At 41.5% G+C, this 19,259-nt stretch overlaps 1 protein-coding gene across 5 annotated transcripts in view; it reads left to right on the forward strand.

Annotated features, from left to right (window-relative positions):
* Nucleotides 1–19,259, forward strand: part of UNC5C (unc-5 netrin receptor C) — a 250,298-nt gene that overhangs the window by 125,724 nt on the left and 105,315 nt on the right. The window lies entirely within an intron of this gene.

Here is a 19,259-nt window from a genome sequence, read left to right on the forward strand (position 1 = left end):
CTACATGCTTATGCTTAGCCAACTAAATGACTTCAATAAGTAGTATCTTTAAACTGTTTTCCCTCTTCTGACAGCATTTTTCATTATTATGTTCCCCATATCTTCACCTTTATGTTAATCACAACTTGAGCTGTTACTTCCTTACAAGAATAATAAATTATATTGGATAGGTGAAGGAAAATAGAGAAAAAAAAAGAATGGATGATGGAGAAGAAAAAAAAAAAAAAAGAAAAGAGGTTGGGGAAGTATGCCTAGAGTCTGGCCAGAGCTAGAGATACATTTTGCTACCTCATGTGTGAAAGGATATCCCTAAAGATGGCTCTGCCAGGAAAGATTAAGTCATGCTTGAGAAGAGGGGCTCAACTGTGGGTTTGGTTATTGAATAAGTGCAGTGACTCTCCTTTGCTTTCAGCGGTGTTTTTTGCTATCTATCCTTGATAAACACAGGCAGAAAGAGAAGGTTGAAACGGATACAGCTTACAATTGCGATTACTCTTCCATTCTGATAAAGGGGTTCAGGATTGTCTATTTGTTGTTTTTTTTAAGGGTTCCGTTACTGTTTTCTAAAGAGCATCGCACTTGCTGAATTTGCTCTCAACTAAATAGGCAGATTTCAGTGAATAATGCCCCTCTGCAAGTTCTTCAGCACTATCTTGGTAGCGAATTCATGCTGTGCTCATGGTTGTGGTTCTCACTGTGGCCTACGATAAGTAGTGCTAGGAAGTTACTTTTTTCTCGATTAGTAATATTCGCAGTAGCTTGTTTTTATTTTGTTAAATTTAGGGAATTAGTACAATATCAGACATTTTTCTGGCCTTCCATAAACACCCACAGGCACCTAGAGATGGCAAAAGTGGAGGAGATGAATGATGGGAACGAGGGCTCTCCCCTACACCACCACGACTACAATGTTGTGCAATACAGGAGACAGCCCAGCATGCTGGGGCGAGATTTACAGTCCCCTGGCCTAGCAGAGGCTGACAGTGCCAAGGTACCACCTATTTATTGCTCCCACATACCCTAAAACTCAGCAGTCTTGGCTGACAGTTTGTCTTTGCTCAGTGAAAAGACAGCAACCTTCTTCCCTTATCAGGCTATGCAACATCTGTTTCAGTTTATTAGCTGATTTCCTACAAAATTGGGAGGCTTTAGTCTGCTGTAAACGAAGCTTCTGCTATCAACAGCTGCCCGGGGAATGCGCTTTTGTGGAGCATCTCACGCCTCTGCATGGGAATTGCTCGGCTTCTTAACTATACCCCTCTGGTCCACAGAGCATGCAGAAGGTGAGGCACAAGAGTGGAGCTCGTGTCAAAGGTGTTTCTCACAATTCTTCATGTCCAAACTCTGATTTTCCCATTGTAAGTCTGGTGAAATGTTGTTTGCTTTCTCTGGTTGGTCCATGCCACCAAGTCAACCACACGTTCTGGGTTCCTTCATCTTAGCAAGCTGCATTTCCAAAGTGACTGCTTGAGAGAGGAGGCAAAGAGGATGCGTTTACTAATGTTAAGAGGAATGTTTACTAATAGGGTTTCCCAGAAGCCGATCCACATCTGTGGGGTAACCATCTTCTTGAGGTGATTTTCAGCAACTCTAGCTGGTATTGGTGGTGGACCACTAAAGAGAAAGCCACCATACTGCACAAGGAGAGAGCTGACACTATCAGCTCTGACAATAAAAAATCTGTTGGGGTAGCAGCATATCTGCCACATATTTCCATGTGTATATATTTCAATATGTTAAATTGTCCTCCAGCTCAGGAGCTTGAGGAGCAGAGCATTAAATTTCCCCGTTGCTGTTATTTTGAAATTTATCAACCTGCTTTGATGCATCCTAAAGCAATAGGCTTGAAATACACCAGTGCTCTCATGTCCTCCTTTCCCAGATGCAAAATATCACTCTTTTAAACTTCAGTAAGCACACGTACAAAGTAAAATAGGGAACTCTCCTCACCCTCCCATCTGCAGATTACTCCCCATATGTTACATTTTAAGACATAATTTAATAACTAACGTGAACTAATGCATTTAATAAAAATCGGGCATGATTTTTTAGTGCTTGTAGAAGGTGGCAGATGGACAAGCAGTGGAGAGGGAGACCTTTTGTTGTCATCGGGCCCTAAAACATAAGCACCAGCAGCACAAAGCTCCTCGTGTTGCCTGTTAATGTGTCTTAATCTTGATGTGGGAGGCACATCTCGCAGGGTCTCTGCAATGCTGATCTCCAGGGCCTTTTGCTGAGCCCAGCAGCGAGGGGTTGTTTAGCAGGAGATGGGGGCAGGACAGGGAGTGGTGGAGGTGCTGTCTGGGTGGCATTTGTTAGGTGTCCCAGAGAGGGACAACCCTGGTCCTTGCTGGTTGGTGCTGTAGGTAGTATAAACGTCACGTAATAAACCTCATCTTTATAACCAGTACCAACAAATGGGGCACAAATCCTTCTGCTTCATTTTCACTTCCAACAGAGAAATTTCCAGTCCCCTCTCTCACTTCCTAACCAACCAACAAGCTTTTCCTCGGGATTTGCCCCAGACCCCGACCAGGCTGAATTTTTTGGCTATTCAGCTGTCTGGCACCCTGCCCCACGCAGGGCCGGCAGCTAGACACTGGGAGGAGAGGGACACAGTGCTGGTGGGTGAGGTGCTGAACCACTCTTAGGCTGGGAAATGGTCTGTGCACTTGCTGGGAGGGACAAAGGAGGGAGCTGACAATTGCTGAAGCCCTTCTTGGGTGGCTCTTGCTTTTTGTGAGGATACAAAGGCGGCTGCAGATAAACAGAACGAGCGTTTTAAGCATGTCTAGCCTGAATTGATGTAGCCTGCGGTTTCCTGAGATTGCCAGGGTATTATATGGCAGAAGTCTGTTTGAAACCTGCATTTATATAACTAATCCACTAAAATACTGTAATGAATAGTTCATTGAGCTTTTAATCAAGAAGTGGTCTTTATAGCTATGAAATTATGGCACAATAGTATTATGTAACCCAGTTGCACATTTAAAAAACAACAGCAATGGTTCGGTAACGATGGCTTTTGCTATCTTATTACTTCCTTTTCTTAAAGCTGTTAGGCAGCGCGTTGCTTGTTTCTCAGAGCATGCTTTCCGGCAGCATCATGGGTAAGGCTTATGATGTTTATGTAAAAATAGGTCACCAGCAATACTCAGTCTTTGTGTTTGCTTACCGAATAGCAAGTACTCACACTGTATTTGTACCCACGGTCACCTGAAGCAGGGCTCCTATGATCCTTGTAGTCATTGCCAGATCTCCTGCATTTTTGGTAGAAGTCAACCACTATTCGTAGAAAGCCTGAAGTTTCACAAGAGATTTAGGCAGTCCAGCTGTTAAAATAATGAAACCACAAATGAACAAAATAAAATAAAATAAAAAAATAATAATAATTTAAAAAAAAGTCCCTTACCAGTCCAGGAGCTGCGACAGTGAGCAGATGCTCTCCACGTGCAGGGTGAGGCTTGGAGCCGGGTCAGCTCAGATGAAGCCACCCCGGGTGCTATTTTTTAATCTCCTTTAATGGAGCTTTTCACACCTGCATGACGTAGTGAGAATTTCTGTAGCTTTCCCACCAAGCTTGATGCTGATATAAAAAAAAGAGTCAGGACAAATGTATGTGACTGGGAAGTTTGTCCCATTCCTGCTACGAGGCCTCCCCTGTCCTCTGCATGCCCCCTGCTCTGATTGCTGCCTGTGATAAACACGTTTAGCAAGTGAACAATGCTCCTCATCTCAAAAGGAAGCATCAAGGTGGTAGGCTTTTAGCTAGGTTTCTTGTTCCTGTCAACCTGCCTGAAGCCCAGCTTTGACGCTAGGCTCTGTTTCAGAGCAGTTTCTCCTGCCCGTGATGCGCTTGGTGTTTATCTCTCATTATCATAACCTGCTGACAACAACGGTGAGTAGAAATTACAGCGAATGTGTGACAGGCCATTCACGGAAGCGTTCGCGTGTCCCTAGTAAGTTAATCAGCTTTGGATACCTGCAAAGCGCCTGTAATACAGGCTGGAAGACTGATGGCACAACGCGGCAGTAAATTGTTTCTTCGCAGGAAATCTGGGGTAGCAGTGTAATTTGGACAATGGAGCGTTTGACAGCTAAACCTTCACACGGTGCAGCCGGGGGAGGCTGCTCACTTGCCGTTTTACATCCAGCCAAGCAGTGGTGAAGCAAGGGCTAAGCAGGAGAATCATTTTCCAATCAAACTGCAGGGTGGCTATTTATCCCGTAGCCAAAAGGGTCTCTGTCAAACCCCTTTGCCTGGAGGACAGAGTTTGCTTGGCATGTTTATTCAAGGAAGCCCTGTGCTTCGCTGGTTATCCTGTACGTACCAGGTGTTGTAGGCTTTCTATTAAAGAAAAAAATTGGGTGGAGAAATAGAGAAAATGTGGTCCCATCACACTCATTAATGCAAGGTAGCAGAATATTGGGAAAACCGTGTAAGGTCTGTGCAGCCATGCTAAGGGAGTCTTTGCCAATATTTAATAAAAGAAAGAGCAATGAGACAAAGAATGCATGTACATAGACTGACCTGGTTAATCGGTGCTTGGATTGTCCAGATGTTGGAGTATTCGAGTAGCTTAAAGAGTGACCTGTAAGCAGAGTCAACATCGTTATGCGTGTACTGCTGGGGCATTAATCTGAACTTCCTGAGGGATTTAAAACACAAAGTAGAACTATGATTTTACAAGTGATGGGGACTGGGATTATCCAGTCTCAATATAGCTATTTCTTTTTCATAAAGCACATGATCTCTACTCAGTACAGAAGCACTTATCTTCTAAAACTACTGGAAAAATCCTATGAGCAAAGACGAATTCAAACAGTATTATCTGAAAAGGGGAAAAATGCAGTTTCAATGCAATAAAATTCTCTGAATTATTTTACTTCCCCCCCCCCCGAGTTACATAGCTTTCCCCTATATCTTAAATGTATTACTCTATGACTGTAATACTGTGGTGTTTTGTTGTTGTTGTTTGTTTGTTTGTTTGTTTGTTTTTTAGTTTCAGAACAGATTTTTTTTTAAAGTATTTCTTCAAAAGCAAATATTATGTGTAGTTTGGAAAGTGCTAGTTTAGGAGCTTACAGCGGTCAGAGATCAGTTAATCTCCTCAGTGTTCATCTGCAACTTTTTGCAGACATTTGCATCTTTTCTTTAAGGCAGGTAGGCAGGTGCTTATTTTCCTGTCTAATCCTATATTTTCTTTCCCATGCACATCTCTTTTAGATTAATTGTAAAAATAAATAAATAAATATGGTAACTTGCTAATTAATAGGCCTATTTTGGATTTATACCCACGTACACTGAGAGGAGAATTTGTCTCATTATGCCTGTGCATACTTATTTTTAAAATATTTCATTATGAAATTGCATATCACTAATATTTCTGAAACACTGACCTCAGACCCAGTAACTTTAGAGAATACTGTACCTTCTTTGGCCATCTAGCTTTTCTTGTGGGCGTTGTTATATAGCCTATGCTTTAACGCTGCTGTTGCTCAGCTGTGTCTCTCTTGGACCACTGCAGTTAGAGCTGTGAGCTATAGGACGGTGGCCAGGTTCAAGTATGTGAAGTGTTTCTACTTCAGTTCTTAGCCCAAATGTGAGTCACTGTCTGTGTGAAGAATAAGTGCATGTCATAAAATTCGATCTTAATTTCTTCCAGTTTTCGAGTGGGCATATATAGAGAGGGATGTATATATATTTCTCAGGATGTCAAAAGTTCAATGTAAATCATTAGTGGTCCTTTGAAGTAAAATTTGGAACAACCCATACATCTCAGAGATTGAATAGTTCGGCATCATGATGCTTGGCCCAATATTGCTCAGAGTTCAGGTTTTAATATTCAAACTTTAGATTACCAGCAATCATATGTGATCACATCGCATGTGGTATATGTCCATCGGACCCCATGGTAAGATCCCTGATTTCAGTTCTTAAAATTTCGGTTCAAAGTATGTAAAGGCATTAGAAATAACCCTTCCCTCTAAATTTAGATTAAAAAGCGTAAGCCCTAGAAACTGTACTACTTCATATCTTCCCCCACAGTCCCTAAAATATGCCTACATGTTAACACATGCACCTGCTTCCTTTGCGGAGACGGCCCATTTTTGAAGATATACATAGGTTTCTGTTTCACTGGGTTTGGTTCTGTCTTTTCTATGAGTGGGCCTTAAACAAGATCTGGAGATTGTGTTTTGGTCACAGTACAGATCTGAGACCACAGATCAGCTGTGGGCTTTTGTGGGATCAAGGCAGCTCTAACTTTGCTTAACCAATGTTGGGACTGCTCTGGAGCTTTTGAACTCAGGAGACAATAAATTTGGAGGCTGGGTTGCTCCTAGCATCAAGATGTGGAGGTTGCTGCTCCAGGACTTTGCGTCTGTCCTCTCAATAACACTTTGTTCAAGGTCAGGAGCCAAGAAATGTACAGATGGGCCAGGAACTGGAAATCAGAAGGGACAGACCTCCAGGTTCACACCAGGACATTTGGTCTCAGGCTCTTTGTGATAAGTCCCGGTATTTTCTATAAGAAGTTAATTTTCTTAAGTTTGCTTTGTATCTATATTGTAGCAGCCATGCTAATCAGAGCAGTAGAAGACAGAAAAGTAAGTTCAATGATTAAATTGCATCAAACTTTTCTCAACAGGGCTGGGTAAGTCATAGTTGTGCAGCATACCAGAGATTCATGCTAGGTGGTACACTGCACGAGCACTTTAAGTTCTGCTTGTGTTAATAACATGTACTTACAGGACCCAAATCAAAGGCATTAGGGAGAATTTTCATTCCATAACCCGGTTCTCCATTACAGTGACTTTATGTAGCTTAGTGGTATGTGACCATATCACATATAGCTCCTTTAAGAAAGAAAAAAAAAATAGGAGGTCAACTGCATCAAAATACCTACTTGTGGACCTTTTTAGTACAGTTGAAGTGCAGCAGTTTATGGGCCAAGAGTTCCAAATGGATGAGTGTGAGGTGCGTCTCACTGCCTTTGACTTTGTAGCTCAAATAAAACAGGACTTGTTTAAATTAGGGTCAGCTAGCAGACACCTTTGGAGGTTTTCAACAAGAGATCCAAACTTGCAGCCCTGAACCTTCTGGATGGCATCTTCCCTGCTTTGCTCCCTTCACTGCACAGTCTATGGCAATTGTTGGTTGTGCTGAAGAAGCAAATGATAAAAACCTTAAGGAAGAAAGTTAAATAGAAGTGATTCAAGGTTGTCTATTTCCATTTCTTTGACACACTTTGCTGCTGTCTAGGGGTAGGGATGGAAGAAGAAATAGAGTTACAGCACCTCTTGAGCTGCTCTGTGAGTGAGTTCAGTTCTCCATCATTTAAGACACTAAATAGTGGTTTCCACAGAAGGATATAAACATACTGCTTTAAAAATAAATTGTACACTATTGACTCATGCAATTGCTTGAGATGAGAACATAGCAAGAGTTTCCTGAGATACACAACGTGAATATCTTGCTGCATACAAAACAATATGGTGCTTTAAAATTGTAGAGCTGCATGGGGATTTTTAAAAGCCATCAATCAAAATGTGTATTCTGGCAAGAGAGGTTCTCTGCAGCTACCTCTAAATGAAACACCAACATCAGGGAAGGTCTGCACGTGCTTCTAGATGCGTTTATATTTTTCAGACAATGTGACACTTGCGTTTTGGTTGGGTGTTTTGGGGCGTGAGGTAGCGTGAAAGACGTAGAAAGGTTTATCTATACCACTGCTGCATGCTATCTGCTGTGTGTCATAACCTTATCTTCCCAGCAGCTTTTCCAATACTGCACAGTGTGCATCTGTGACTGAGACAAAATCAATGCTTATAGATTTAGCGGTGTAATCCTATCACTTGTCCTCTTAGATATGATTTGAAATGTAAAGTTTGTTAATGTTTAAATGAACTTGAAGGCTGAGGGTCTCTAGAGGAGTTTTCAGTTTCTTAGAGAGTAATCCATTTTTTATCTTTTTTGCCTGCTTGTCACTCTGTCTGTCTTTTTGTCTCCTTAATCATTTAAGACTCTGGAACACTCAATCATGCCCAAAGCATGTATCAAAAGGAAAAGAAAAAGAAAAAAAAAAAACCCAGGAACGTTGCTAATCATGTTACCGATAGCTGCTTAAGCACAGGGAATACTTGCCTTCCTCTGTATGAAGCTGGGCTGGGAAAAGTGAAACAGAAATTTAGTAATTGCCTTTTGCTGCTTTGGTTGTAAAATCAGTTAAAATTCAATTCCCCTACTCTCTAGGCAACTACTTTTCTCTCTTTCAAAAAACAAAACAAAACAAACCATACTTTTCTATAATACCCCAATTTGCCTGTTTTGGCAATAAATCTTTTAATGAAAATGTAGAAAAAACAGCTTATTTGATTTTTCTTATTCTCAGTTTACTGCAGTATATATACCAATGCCAGGGAAGAAAATAACCGGGGGTTTACTTTGAGGCAAAAATATTGTGTATGAATTTGTAGAGCAGGTAAAATGGCTTGGGGACTTGTTGCAAATTTTGCTAAGCCTGCACTTACAACCATCTGTTACTTGGATTGCACTGGTGAGGAGCCAGGCTTGCCTATGTCAGGAAGTGACTGCACAGGAGGCAGTGTTTGGGTGCTTTAAGAACTCACCTGGCATCAGGGTGCAGATGCTGAGAGCAAGGATTAATGACTTCCAGTCCCTTAGAGCCCTGCCTAACTCTAAGACAAAATGCTGCTTCATGGGACTGATGTTCTGCACTTAATGCATTGTCCTGCTGGATGGGGCCCGTAACCCTGATATTTTTCCTGCACATCAGTGTCTTCCTACACTTTTTCTCTTGCTCACCTAAGTGTTATTTTTGAACAATAGCTGGGATGATGCTATGAAGTTTGGAAACAGGACTCATGTAGGTGAAGGGTGGAACAGACTGCCAAGCAAAACGTCTGCAAACACATCATACTCAGCCCAGGTCTCATGTTCTTCACATCCATAGCCTTCAGCAGTTCTGGGGGAAAGTTTGGTTGGGATGCCAAACCATCAGGGGACAGCAGCTACATGTGGAAGAATGTTTCTCAGTGTTTTTTTCAGCCTGAGTCCTCAAACAGACCAGCAAGATATCGATAAGCTTTTCCTTTTCCTTTTTCTCTCTTTTTCTCTCTTTCTCTCTTTCTCTCTTTCTCTCTTTCTCTCTTTCTCTCTTTCTCTCTTTCTCTTTTTCTCTTTTTCTCTTTTTCTCTTTTTCTCTTTTTCTCTCTCTCTCTCTCTCTTTCTCTCTTTCTCTCTCTCTTTCTCTCTTTCTCTTTCTCTTTCTCTCTTTCTCTCTTTATCTTTTTTTTTTTGAAACCATGCTCAGGATTTATTTCCCAAAACTCTTATGAAATATGCTTGTTCGTGTGCATGCATAGATGGGAGAAATTATCAAATCGTGGTTTCCCTACAAGGTTCAGTATGTGTAGGGACTTTCAAGGAGTCTCCAACCAGCTGCAAAGAAGAACCTGAGAAGGATTGAAAATGTCTTGTCTTAACTCAAAGCTAATGAAAAGGTTACCTGTTACGTCTTTTGCTTATTTCTTTATGTAGTTAGCAGGAAGGTAGGATTAGCATGGCTTTTAGCCTGTGTAATTTGCATTTGGTGATCCTGCCGCAATAACCCATTCAAGCCTGCATGTATGGAAAGCTCAGGCTTTTTCCGGCTCAGTTGTTTGCATCACTGAAGCAGGGCAGTGGCACCAGATACGTGTGTGTTCGATCCAAGTTAAGTATCTCAGATCATTTACATACCACCCCTGTACAACTCCCAAGTGAAACTGAAATTGCAGTTAGGATACTGAAAAAAATGGGCATTGTCTTTCAGAAAGACTGCCCCGACCACAGAAGAAATCTTCCTTTGAAGATCATGACCCGCATGGGCTGATGCCTGCTTGCAGAGGCACAGCCTGCGGGCTCAGCTTTGATGCGGGGTTGTGCACGGGTACTCCCTCGGGCTGACCTTTGGCTGCAGTTGAGCAACCAAAGCTTGAGGCCAATGTGCGGTCTGCTCCTACCAAACAGGGGCTGGGGAGGCAGAGGGGGGAAGGCAGCCAGGTTTTCTGGTGGCTGCAGCGATGGCCATAAGCTCAAGCTGAGGGCTCAAGGCAGTAGATCGAGATCCTGAAGCTCTGAGGCCGAGGGATGGAAGATTCTCGTCTGTCGGTTGAGTTCTCTGCAGTTTGTGGCTTGCACCCACTGGGAAATGTGAATTTTGGGGTGAAATAGTGAGATACAAAGCATTTCGTTCTGACCAAATGAACTTTGCTTTGCGGTAATAACAGAACAGCACAAAGAGCGCTTGACTTGCATTTTAACTTACGCTGCCAGCGTGCTGCTAAGGAGAGGAGGACTTGCAGTTTATTCTGACTCTGCAGGTGGGAAAATGTAGGAATATACGTGCCATGCCGAGTGGCATTTAGGGGCAGAGGCAAACTCCGAGGAGCTAGAACAGAATGAGAGAGTAGCATTGATGGAAGGCAGGGGCTATTCTGTGGCTTGAGGGACAGTAAATTGGACCCAGAGGTTCTGTCAAACCAAACAGGTTCCCCTGCAAAGCGTTGTTTACAACTATGAAAATTGTCTGTGTTAATAATTGATTGCTCAATTAGTAAAACAAACGTTACAAAGTTAGACAGCTCTTTGTGCCAGTGATGACAAGAATACATTTGACTGTGGTCCATTATCAGTTCAAGGCTGAGAAACATTATTTCAAGAAAAACCTATTTGTTATTCCTCTGGCTTACGCTTTTCTTCCTCCACTTGTAATGGCATAATAGAGGCAGACATGAAGTACATGCAGTGAATAGCATTAGATGAAGATGTAGCTACGCATCACTGCTAGTACCACTAGGTAGCACAAAAGGCCCCGGAGCTGTCTGTGCAAGGCGACAGCAGAGCCCCAGCTTCTGCAGATCTCCTGGAGGGGAAGCAAGCTGGTGGGTGTTCTTGCAGAGGGGCACAGGAACATCGGCTGCTGTTTTACCTAGTTTGCCCTTCTAAGGTTGTTATGTTCAAAGCGATGGTGGTGGTTGTTTTGTTTTGTTGTTGTTCGTTTGTTTGTTTTGCAGAAGAATGCCAAAGCCCTGGTGTAAGCAAATGTAACTTCTTGATAAGCCTTGGAAATGGATGAATGCAGATACAGATTATTCGCTTTACAGTGTGGGGCCTTTTGGGGCCTTTTTTTTTTTTTTTTTTCCTCCTCTAAAGAAAGACACTTGAGAAAGTTCAAATAAAGCCTTTTCTTGGTAGCTTCTCTTACAAAACGGTGCACACAGTGTACACTGCAAAGTTTTTTTCTAAAGCGGTTGCCAGGAGCTCACAAATCCCTTATCAGAAGTTACGCAACAGATGGACCCCTTCTGGGCACTCTATTGAAATCTATAAAGTTTTTGTACAAATCAATACTGGAAGTAGCACACTAGTAATCATTCTTCTGATTACCGCTAATAACACATGGGATTCCTACGGCGGTTTTCACAGAAGGGTCTCAAAGAAATATCTAAACATTAATGGATTAAACCTCCCTGCATGACTGTCAGGTTAGGCTGGTGGGTGTAATGCTGCTATCACCATTTTTCAAGGGAAGCATGCCAGTGAAAGGAGGCAACTTAATAAATAAATGGAACCAGCTTAATAAATGGCTGTGCCCTATATTTGGCTCTCTCCTTTCTGAAAATGCGACCCAGTCCCACAGCCCAGCCATCGTGGTCAGCACTTTTCAGGCTGCTGCCTGGCAGGTTGGGAATTTGAACTTTGAATCTATTTTTATCCCTTTGAGTTTTGGGAAAGAAATTAGTAAGCTAGCCTGCTTATTTGTATTGCTGCAGTGCTCGAGCTGTGCGGAGGCACCAGGTGTGCCCATGGGGATGCATAAACGCACCGGCAAGGGCCCATTTCCTTGGGGATATGCTGGAGGCATCACCTGCTTGTGTTAATAGCATGACAAGCGTGCTGGCACAGCGTGCAGCGTGCTGGGGTCACGGAAATTTGAGTGCAGGTCCAAAGCTGGGGGGGGGGGGGTTCTTTGTTGACATCAGGAGGGAGGAGGTAGAGCTAAATACATTTAGGTAATAAATGCTGGGAAGAAAGATGTGATTAATAAAGATCATTATGAAGCTGAACGGGTACAGAGATCACTAGCACCCATTTTAATAAACCCGTAAGGCTTTGTGCCTTTAAGTAATGGCAGTGACAAGAAAGAGTCAAAAATAATTACGCGACAGTAAAAGCCAGTGGTTTATTTTATTATAAGAAGCGTACTGAAACTTTCAAAGATTTCACAGTGAAGGAAATGGCAAGACATTTTGGAAGGAAGAAAAGGCAGCAATCAAAAGTGGTTTTGCTTCTTTCACTGCTTTGTTCTTGTTTTCTCCTATCTTCTTCCTTTGTTTTTCTAGACCCTATGCTTGCCACTGCAGGAAGATTTAATAGGTGTTTGCACAGCATGTTTGGGCTTCGTTCTAATTGTCGTATTTGAACACTACCAGAACAGAACTTATAAACTATAATTATATCAATAATAGAGCCGCACAGACACATGTATAAAAGTTTGTAATGCTGAAGTAAATCTCAATGAGATTAATTTGTGGGTAAGGTATATAATCAGGCTTATAGTAAATTGTGCTGGTTTTCTGGTATGTGCCTCTGCTGGTCGCATAAAAATCCCTGTCACAACTCTGGCATATAAAATAGCTTGGCTGTACATGGTTTTCTATATGTATTCTTCCACCAGTGCAGTGTGAAAATGGAATGTTTTGGATTATAGATTGGTGTAAATTTGACAAAATGATTTCACAATTTGAAATGAATTAATAAAAAGCAATGGTGATTACTTGTAACTCTTCACATTTTTTCATGCCAGAACTCTTAAAGGGATGGACTTGGTAGGAGACGGACTGGAAAGAAGTTTGTCAAAGGTGTGATAAACTATTGTGTGCTTCTTAGATTTTACGTCATGGCTTCCTACTCCACACACGGTGTTCTCCCACTGCTCTTCATTTATACATTTATTTAAAAGTGGAAAAAATTAACGTAGAAGAGTAGCTGATGGAAGTGGATCGTTGGCACAATGTGAGCATTCTTGTCTTCTCAGGTTCGTGATCAAGGAGATAAATCAGGGAGGAGGACTCAGGCAAACACTCAAACTTACGACAAATAGATTTGTTACATGGCTCTGAAAGTTACTACATAGTTAAGGTTCAGTTTCAGTTATGAGGTGTTAGCAAATGTCATGTGCCATTGGCATTTATTACTCAATTTGATGTTGCATCTTTCAAAACGTTTTGAAAGGAGTTTGCAGAGCTGTACAGGAGATAGATGGCAGGGATGCAGGAACCTGGTGTTTTTTATAGCAATGTTGCTAGGTCCCAGCTTTCTGAACTGCTGCTCTACATTAGCTAAGATGGAGCCTGAACTACAACATAAAGTCTATAATTGCCAAAATTGTTCTTCACTGCAGAGATGTGTTTGTCTGGGACATGAGAGTAACTGAGTCAACCCTGTCTACAAGGTCCAGAATTCTTGGGGCACGCTGCTCTGTACGTTAGTGGTTTTTGATATAATTCAAAATGAGTGGCAAATATGAATACAACAAATTTGTTACACTTCTCTTGACTATATAGATAATGAGTATGTAAAATGTATATTGAGATAGCTGTTACTAAATGAAAAATAAATTGGGAAGGTAGTGATAGTCATGCTATATTAGAGGAATGCATTGAAAATCACTGCTTCACTGAATCTAAATTCTGCCTCTTAAATGTAGTAGGTATATCATATCTTATCTTCTGGAAGTCTGTTGTGTTAGCAATAGTGTTCTATTGTTTAGCTTAATTTAGGCCTTGAAAACGTGTAAGCCAAACACTTAGAACGCACCTGCTGTTCATATGAATGTATTAAGCAATTTACTTTAGGTAATGTAGCCTATAAAATTTTAATTTTGGATTAAATAAACCATATCCTTCAGCATGACTCTTCTACCTTGATGTTCAGAAAATGAAATATGGGTGCATTTAGTGAATTTCTTCTCCAGGATGCTCCAGTGGATAAGGGTCAATAGTTTCCTAATGAAAGCAGTCAATAGCAATTTCTCTTAGTAAGCACAAAGAAATTAGCATTAAACAACAGGCATCACTGGCAAAAGTTTTATGCGATTATGTGGTTGGACTGCTACAGGCTTTAGGAAATAGCTGTAGCAGGTAGCATACTGACTACTCAATAGATAGGAAGCAGTTTAATTATATCCCTGTTGACAGGAGATGTATCATCAAAAAAGGCATCTAAATAAGTTGGCAGCAAATGTACAAATATTTGTGTCTGTGTGTGCAAAGGTAGGCATGTTTTCCGCAGTGTTTACATTTTTCATTTTATGTCTTAAGACATGGAACTAAGCAGACATTTTGCTGTGGAGTGATTTCCTGTCATAGCTCCTTCGCGAATACCATTCTCACCCTAAAAAACTTGTCATTTCTTGCCTCAGTGACTGTGGCAAGGCTACATGAGTTTCACTTGCACTCAGCTGGGGATGAGGCCTTCAGACGGCACGGAAAAGTTTTGCTCTCCCGACAGTAACTGACATGTCATTTGGAGCTGCTGAAGATCTGGCCGTTCTTTCCTTAGTCTCCGAATAGCATGGCGTTGAGGTGATGATGTAACCTAAAGCATTAACTGAGGCTGTTTTCCTACGTGAAATGAATACTGTATTGCTAGTGTCAGATCAACACCCCAAAGATGCCGAAGAGAGTCTATCCATTGACTGGGGTCACTGGTGTCTAGCCACAAGAGGGTACAGGCAGAGGTGTTGGTAAGGATACAAGTAGCTAAGGAGGGTATGATGGAACATAATCAGCTACCTCGAAACACGTCTATAGTTTTGATTTTAGTTTTGATTTAGTTTTTTGATTTTAGTTTAGTTTCTAGTTTTGATTTAAAAAAAAAATCAGCGAAAGTGTGTGTAGCAATTTTCTAAGGAGAGAAAGACCAATATCTAGAGTGGTTTCACAAACATGTAAAAATAAGCAGCCCTGAGAATCGATGAATACCTCCAGCCTTTGCTTACTCCTGTTTATTCTTTGTATTGGATTAACTTTTGACACCAGGACTCTAGGTCACATGTAGTCTCTGAGATGTAAAAGACAGGAATTCAACAGATTTTATTAATCTATGTAGGAAATGTTGATAGCCTGGGAGGCTTGGATGTGTGGTGTTTGTCATCTGTTTGTTTTTAACTACTTGTTTTTAACATGGTCCTTCTAAAGATCTTCTCGCTCCTTTGTAGCAAAATATGTCTTACACAGTCAATACCTAAGTTTGTACAATCTGTATCATAGTATTGATGTGGGACAGGTGAGGAACTCAACTATTGGCAGGCTGAGGAATGAAGAAGCATTTTTAATATGTCTGAGATGCAGTTGTGCCAAGGGCCCTTTGTTCACCCTGATTCCAAACCAATGCTTCATTGCATCTGAATAACAGCAAGAGAAGCTAAGTAAAAACAGGGCGGGATAGCAAGGTTTTAGAAACGAGTCTCTTCCACGTATTGTCCATGGCTATAGGCTTTTGTACAGTGTATATTGATACTGCATTTTGAAGGCTGAAGTAAGCTAGCTTGAACTGAACATTTGGATAATATATAGTGGGTAAAGTCACTACATGGAATTACATTGCTGACTTACTAAACTAAAAGATACAGGGGACTGTGAGGGCAATACCAGTTTAAGGTGTTGCTTTTAAAGACTAGTATTTCATCTCTTAATATCTTGAGAAAATCTAACTCTTCACAATAAGATAAATTAAAAAACAAAAATACTTTTGGAATGGCAGGAGGAAAAAATCAGGTAATTTGATATGGCAGCACAGCAAGCAGTCTTTTTTTTTTTTTATTGGTTTTGAAGACCCATGTTTTCATATACTTGTTTCTTTGATGAGAGAAGTAGCTTAGCACTTGTGTTATATCATGTACTTTCAGAGCTGTCGTTCGATGGAAAAATTTAAAGCATGGATGGATTGTTGAAGTCTTGATTTTATTCTTGATAGACTACGGATTCACCCAGCAAAGGAAATTGTTAGGATAAATTTTTCTTATGCCAGCTCCATTCTACAGTTCTATTGCCAGAGAGCACAACTTTATTACGTATTCAATCTCATCCACTGCTGTTACACAAAGACTGTACCACAGAGATATGCACTGCCTGTGAGAAAAAGCTTTGCTCTTGGTCAGCCGTGACTTTATGAATAACTAGGCAGAGAATTACTCATGTCGCTTAGCCAGGCAGCGTTGCAATAGCAGCCTGGTTCAGAGGCAGCTCAGGCAGACCTAATGCGATGCTCTGCTTGTGCCTGTGCCACAAGCAGAGGGCAAAAAAAAGGAGTTTTGTCTTCCAGGGTTCACACGACCTCACCGTCATCGTTTTCTTTGCAAGCAGTGTCTAGCTGCTGTGTAATCACCTAGGGCACAGAGACAAATTGGCATTTATTTCTTTCTTAGCCTAGGCTTCTTCAACAACAGAATTGGAAAGACTAGTATTATTAATTAGTATTTAAGAGACAGTTTTACCGGAGACCAGTTGTACCAGGTCTGGATAAAGTATTGCACAGGCCAAAGGACACAAAGGCTTCTTGCTACACAGAAGACTAATTGTTTGCATGCATAAATAAATGAATAAGTAAATGTACAGTGGTAAATGCTCCCATTTGCACATACAGTCAGTGTGTTAGCCCAAATCCCTCAGTCTCAGCTGACTGAAGGACGTATTAGTCTGAGATATGGGAATTGCTCATCAGTTGGTACAAGGCAGTGTCTTACAGTAGCCAAGCGTTGGGGAGGGATTCATCTGATTCTGCAAAAAAGCACATTTCTGCTGGAGGAATAGGAGTTGAGCCATTTGAGAACACCAGATCAAGTCAGTAAAGATGCTTTATGTTGTGCAACTATATTTTGGAATAGGACTGATATTATTTTTCATGGGATAACACTAGTAGGAAAAAAAAAGTGTAAAAATGGAGCAATGGCACAGTGTAGATGTCTGTAATTTAGACTGAAACACAGTACAATTATCCCCTATCAAGGGTTATAAATGCAGGCTATTTAGACTTCAGTTCACAAATCCAAGCTTGTTAACATAGGTGAGTGCTCACTATCCACGCGAGCTTAACTTTTACCAACCCCAGTTAACAACCCAGTTATTAAGAGCAAGGCATTTCACCTTTCTGGTCCCGGATTAGATAAATTGATCTCAAAGGCACTTCTTGTAGTTTTTTTCTCTTCTGTGTCTGTGTGTTTTTTTTTTGATTTCCCATGCTGCTAGTCTTCCCTTGGCTATATAAGTTCCCATGTGATACTTCTGCTCCCAGCAGAAGTATCCCCTTCTTCTGCTACCACCCGACATCCATACATGCCTGCTCTTATATTTTTGAGGCTGTTGCCACCTTCTCTCGACATCAAGAAACTAGTGTCAGAGCTGTGCCTTGGTTCCCTTTTTCTACATGTCCAATTCCTACATTATTTCCAGAAAAAAAAAATATTTGTTCAGGAACTACCTGTATCCTCAGTTCCTTTGAAAATAATGGGAGATAAATGTTCTCAAACTAGCCACCTAACAGTGGGTAAATTATGACCTTTGTCCCTTTCATAGAAATATGAAATTATGGACATTTGGAAAGACGGCAATTCTAGAAGAAATTCTCTGTGACACAATCATGTGCTCATACTGAGAAAAAAAAAAAAGGAAGAAAAAAAAAAGATTTAAAGAATCATTGGAAGGATTCACTAAAAGGATCTACCCCCTCTAGAACCTCAGGACCAGCTTCTGTGTGCTATTTCAATAAGTCCCTGTGGCTATTTCTGACTGTAGAGTACCCAGACATACCTCAGCCTGCATTTCTCTGTCATATGTTGGTAAGAATACTAGCAAAGGAAAGGCACTGAGGATTTGATTCAGGTCTAGCAATGGAAGCAAAATATCCAGGGTCCCAGGTGGACTGGCACACAGTGTACTGCAGACAAACCTGTCACTTATTCATTGCTTCTGTTACTCAAACCATAAAGATTAAAGTGACACAGTGCCTGCAAATAGAATTCAAATGGTGATGTAGACCCAGATTTAACTCAAAGGGAAGCACAATGCATCCATCTTATTCCATAATGAGAAGGAAATGGTCTGACACCCACAGGCCAAATTTCTTGAAGGGCTCATTTTAAAATAAACTCATATATTAATCAGTTTATTTGCATTGTCTCAGAGAGAACGGGTTCTTTGATCGAAGTTGTAAGCTCATTATCAGCAGAAGGTCAAGTCTCTTCCTGCTAGAAGCATAACTGCTTTATTGCATCTGTGCCTAAATTCTGTAATTTTGGGAGGCTATCATTTGTGTATAGCCGTGGCTTTAACTTCAAGGCTAAACTCCCTCTGTTCGAAATGGAGTGTGAATGCAGCGAAAGGTCATCTTTGTCCCTGTAAGACTTTTAAAATATTAAGAGGTAAAATATGGGTGGAAGAAATAAAGATTACTGCAGTGATCATGCAGACCAAACGCCTCGCCCGCGTGTGTGCTGCATTGGGCAGGATTCACTTCCCGTGTGAGAGGTTAAATCTTCCTTTCCCTGCCTGGCAGGAGCATGCTTTATGCTGTCTTTGAGCGGGCTGGGTGAGAGCTGAGGGGGGGCGGCTGAGGAGGGCACTGTGGATGCGAAGTCTTTGTCCCACCTGACTGGCACAGCCTTGCAGGGAGAATTGAGATGTCATTGCAATGTGGGACACAGCTGCCGGTAGCTGTAATGTAACACGCTTCCCCATTTCCTGGCAAAATTGATACAGTCAGCACACAGTATGCTTTACAGCAATGATAATCAACCGTTCCATAATGATGTATGATTGAAAAATAGCGCTGGCACTCCCGGCCCCGCTCTCACCGGTTCTTCACATTAATGGACAGCTTTGCCAATTTTCCCTTTCCACCAGGGGGAAATTCATCCAGGCAGCTGGGCTGCACTTAGCTCAGAAAACCTCAGGGCATACTCTGGTTGTTCTGGAGTGACAGAACCAGTGGTCCCATACGTTCACTGGCATCTTCCCGAATCATTTCAGAAACGCACAAGGTACTGGCTGTGGTTTTAATGGGGATTGCTGAGAGCTTACTGCAAATCACGGTGTGCGCCGAGTGCTAGGGATATGAAAAATAGTAGCGGCTGCTGCCAGCACGTGACTTGGGGATCACATGAAGACCACCTTCCATCTCCCCTGCCTCTGTC

Source organism: Anser brachyrhynchus (genome assembly GCF_964034855.1).
Source record: "Anser brachyrhynchus genome assembly, chromosome: 4".
NCBI classification, from domain to species: domain Eukaryota; kingdom Metazoa; phylum Chordata; class Aves; order Anseriformes; family Anatidae; genus Anser; species Anser brachyrhynchus.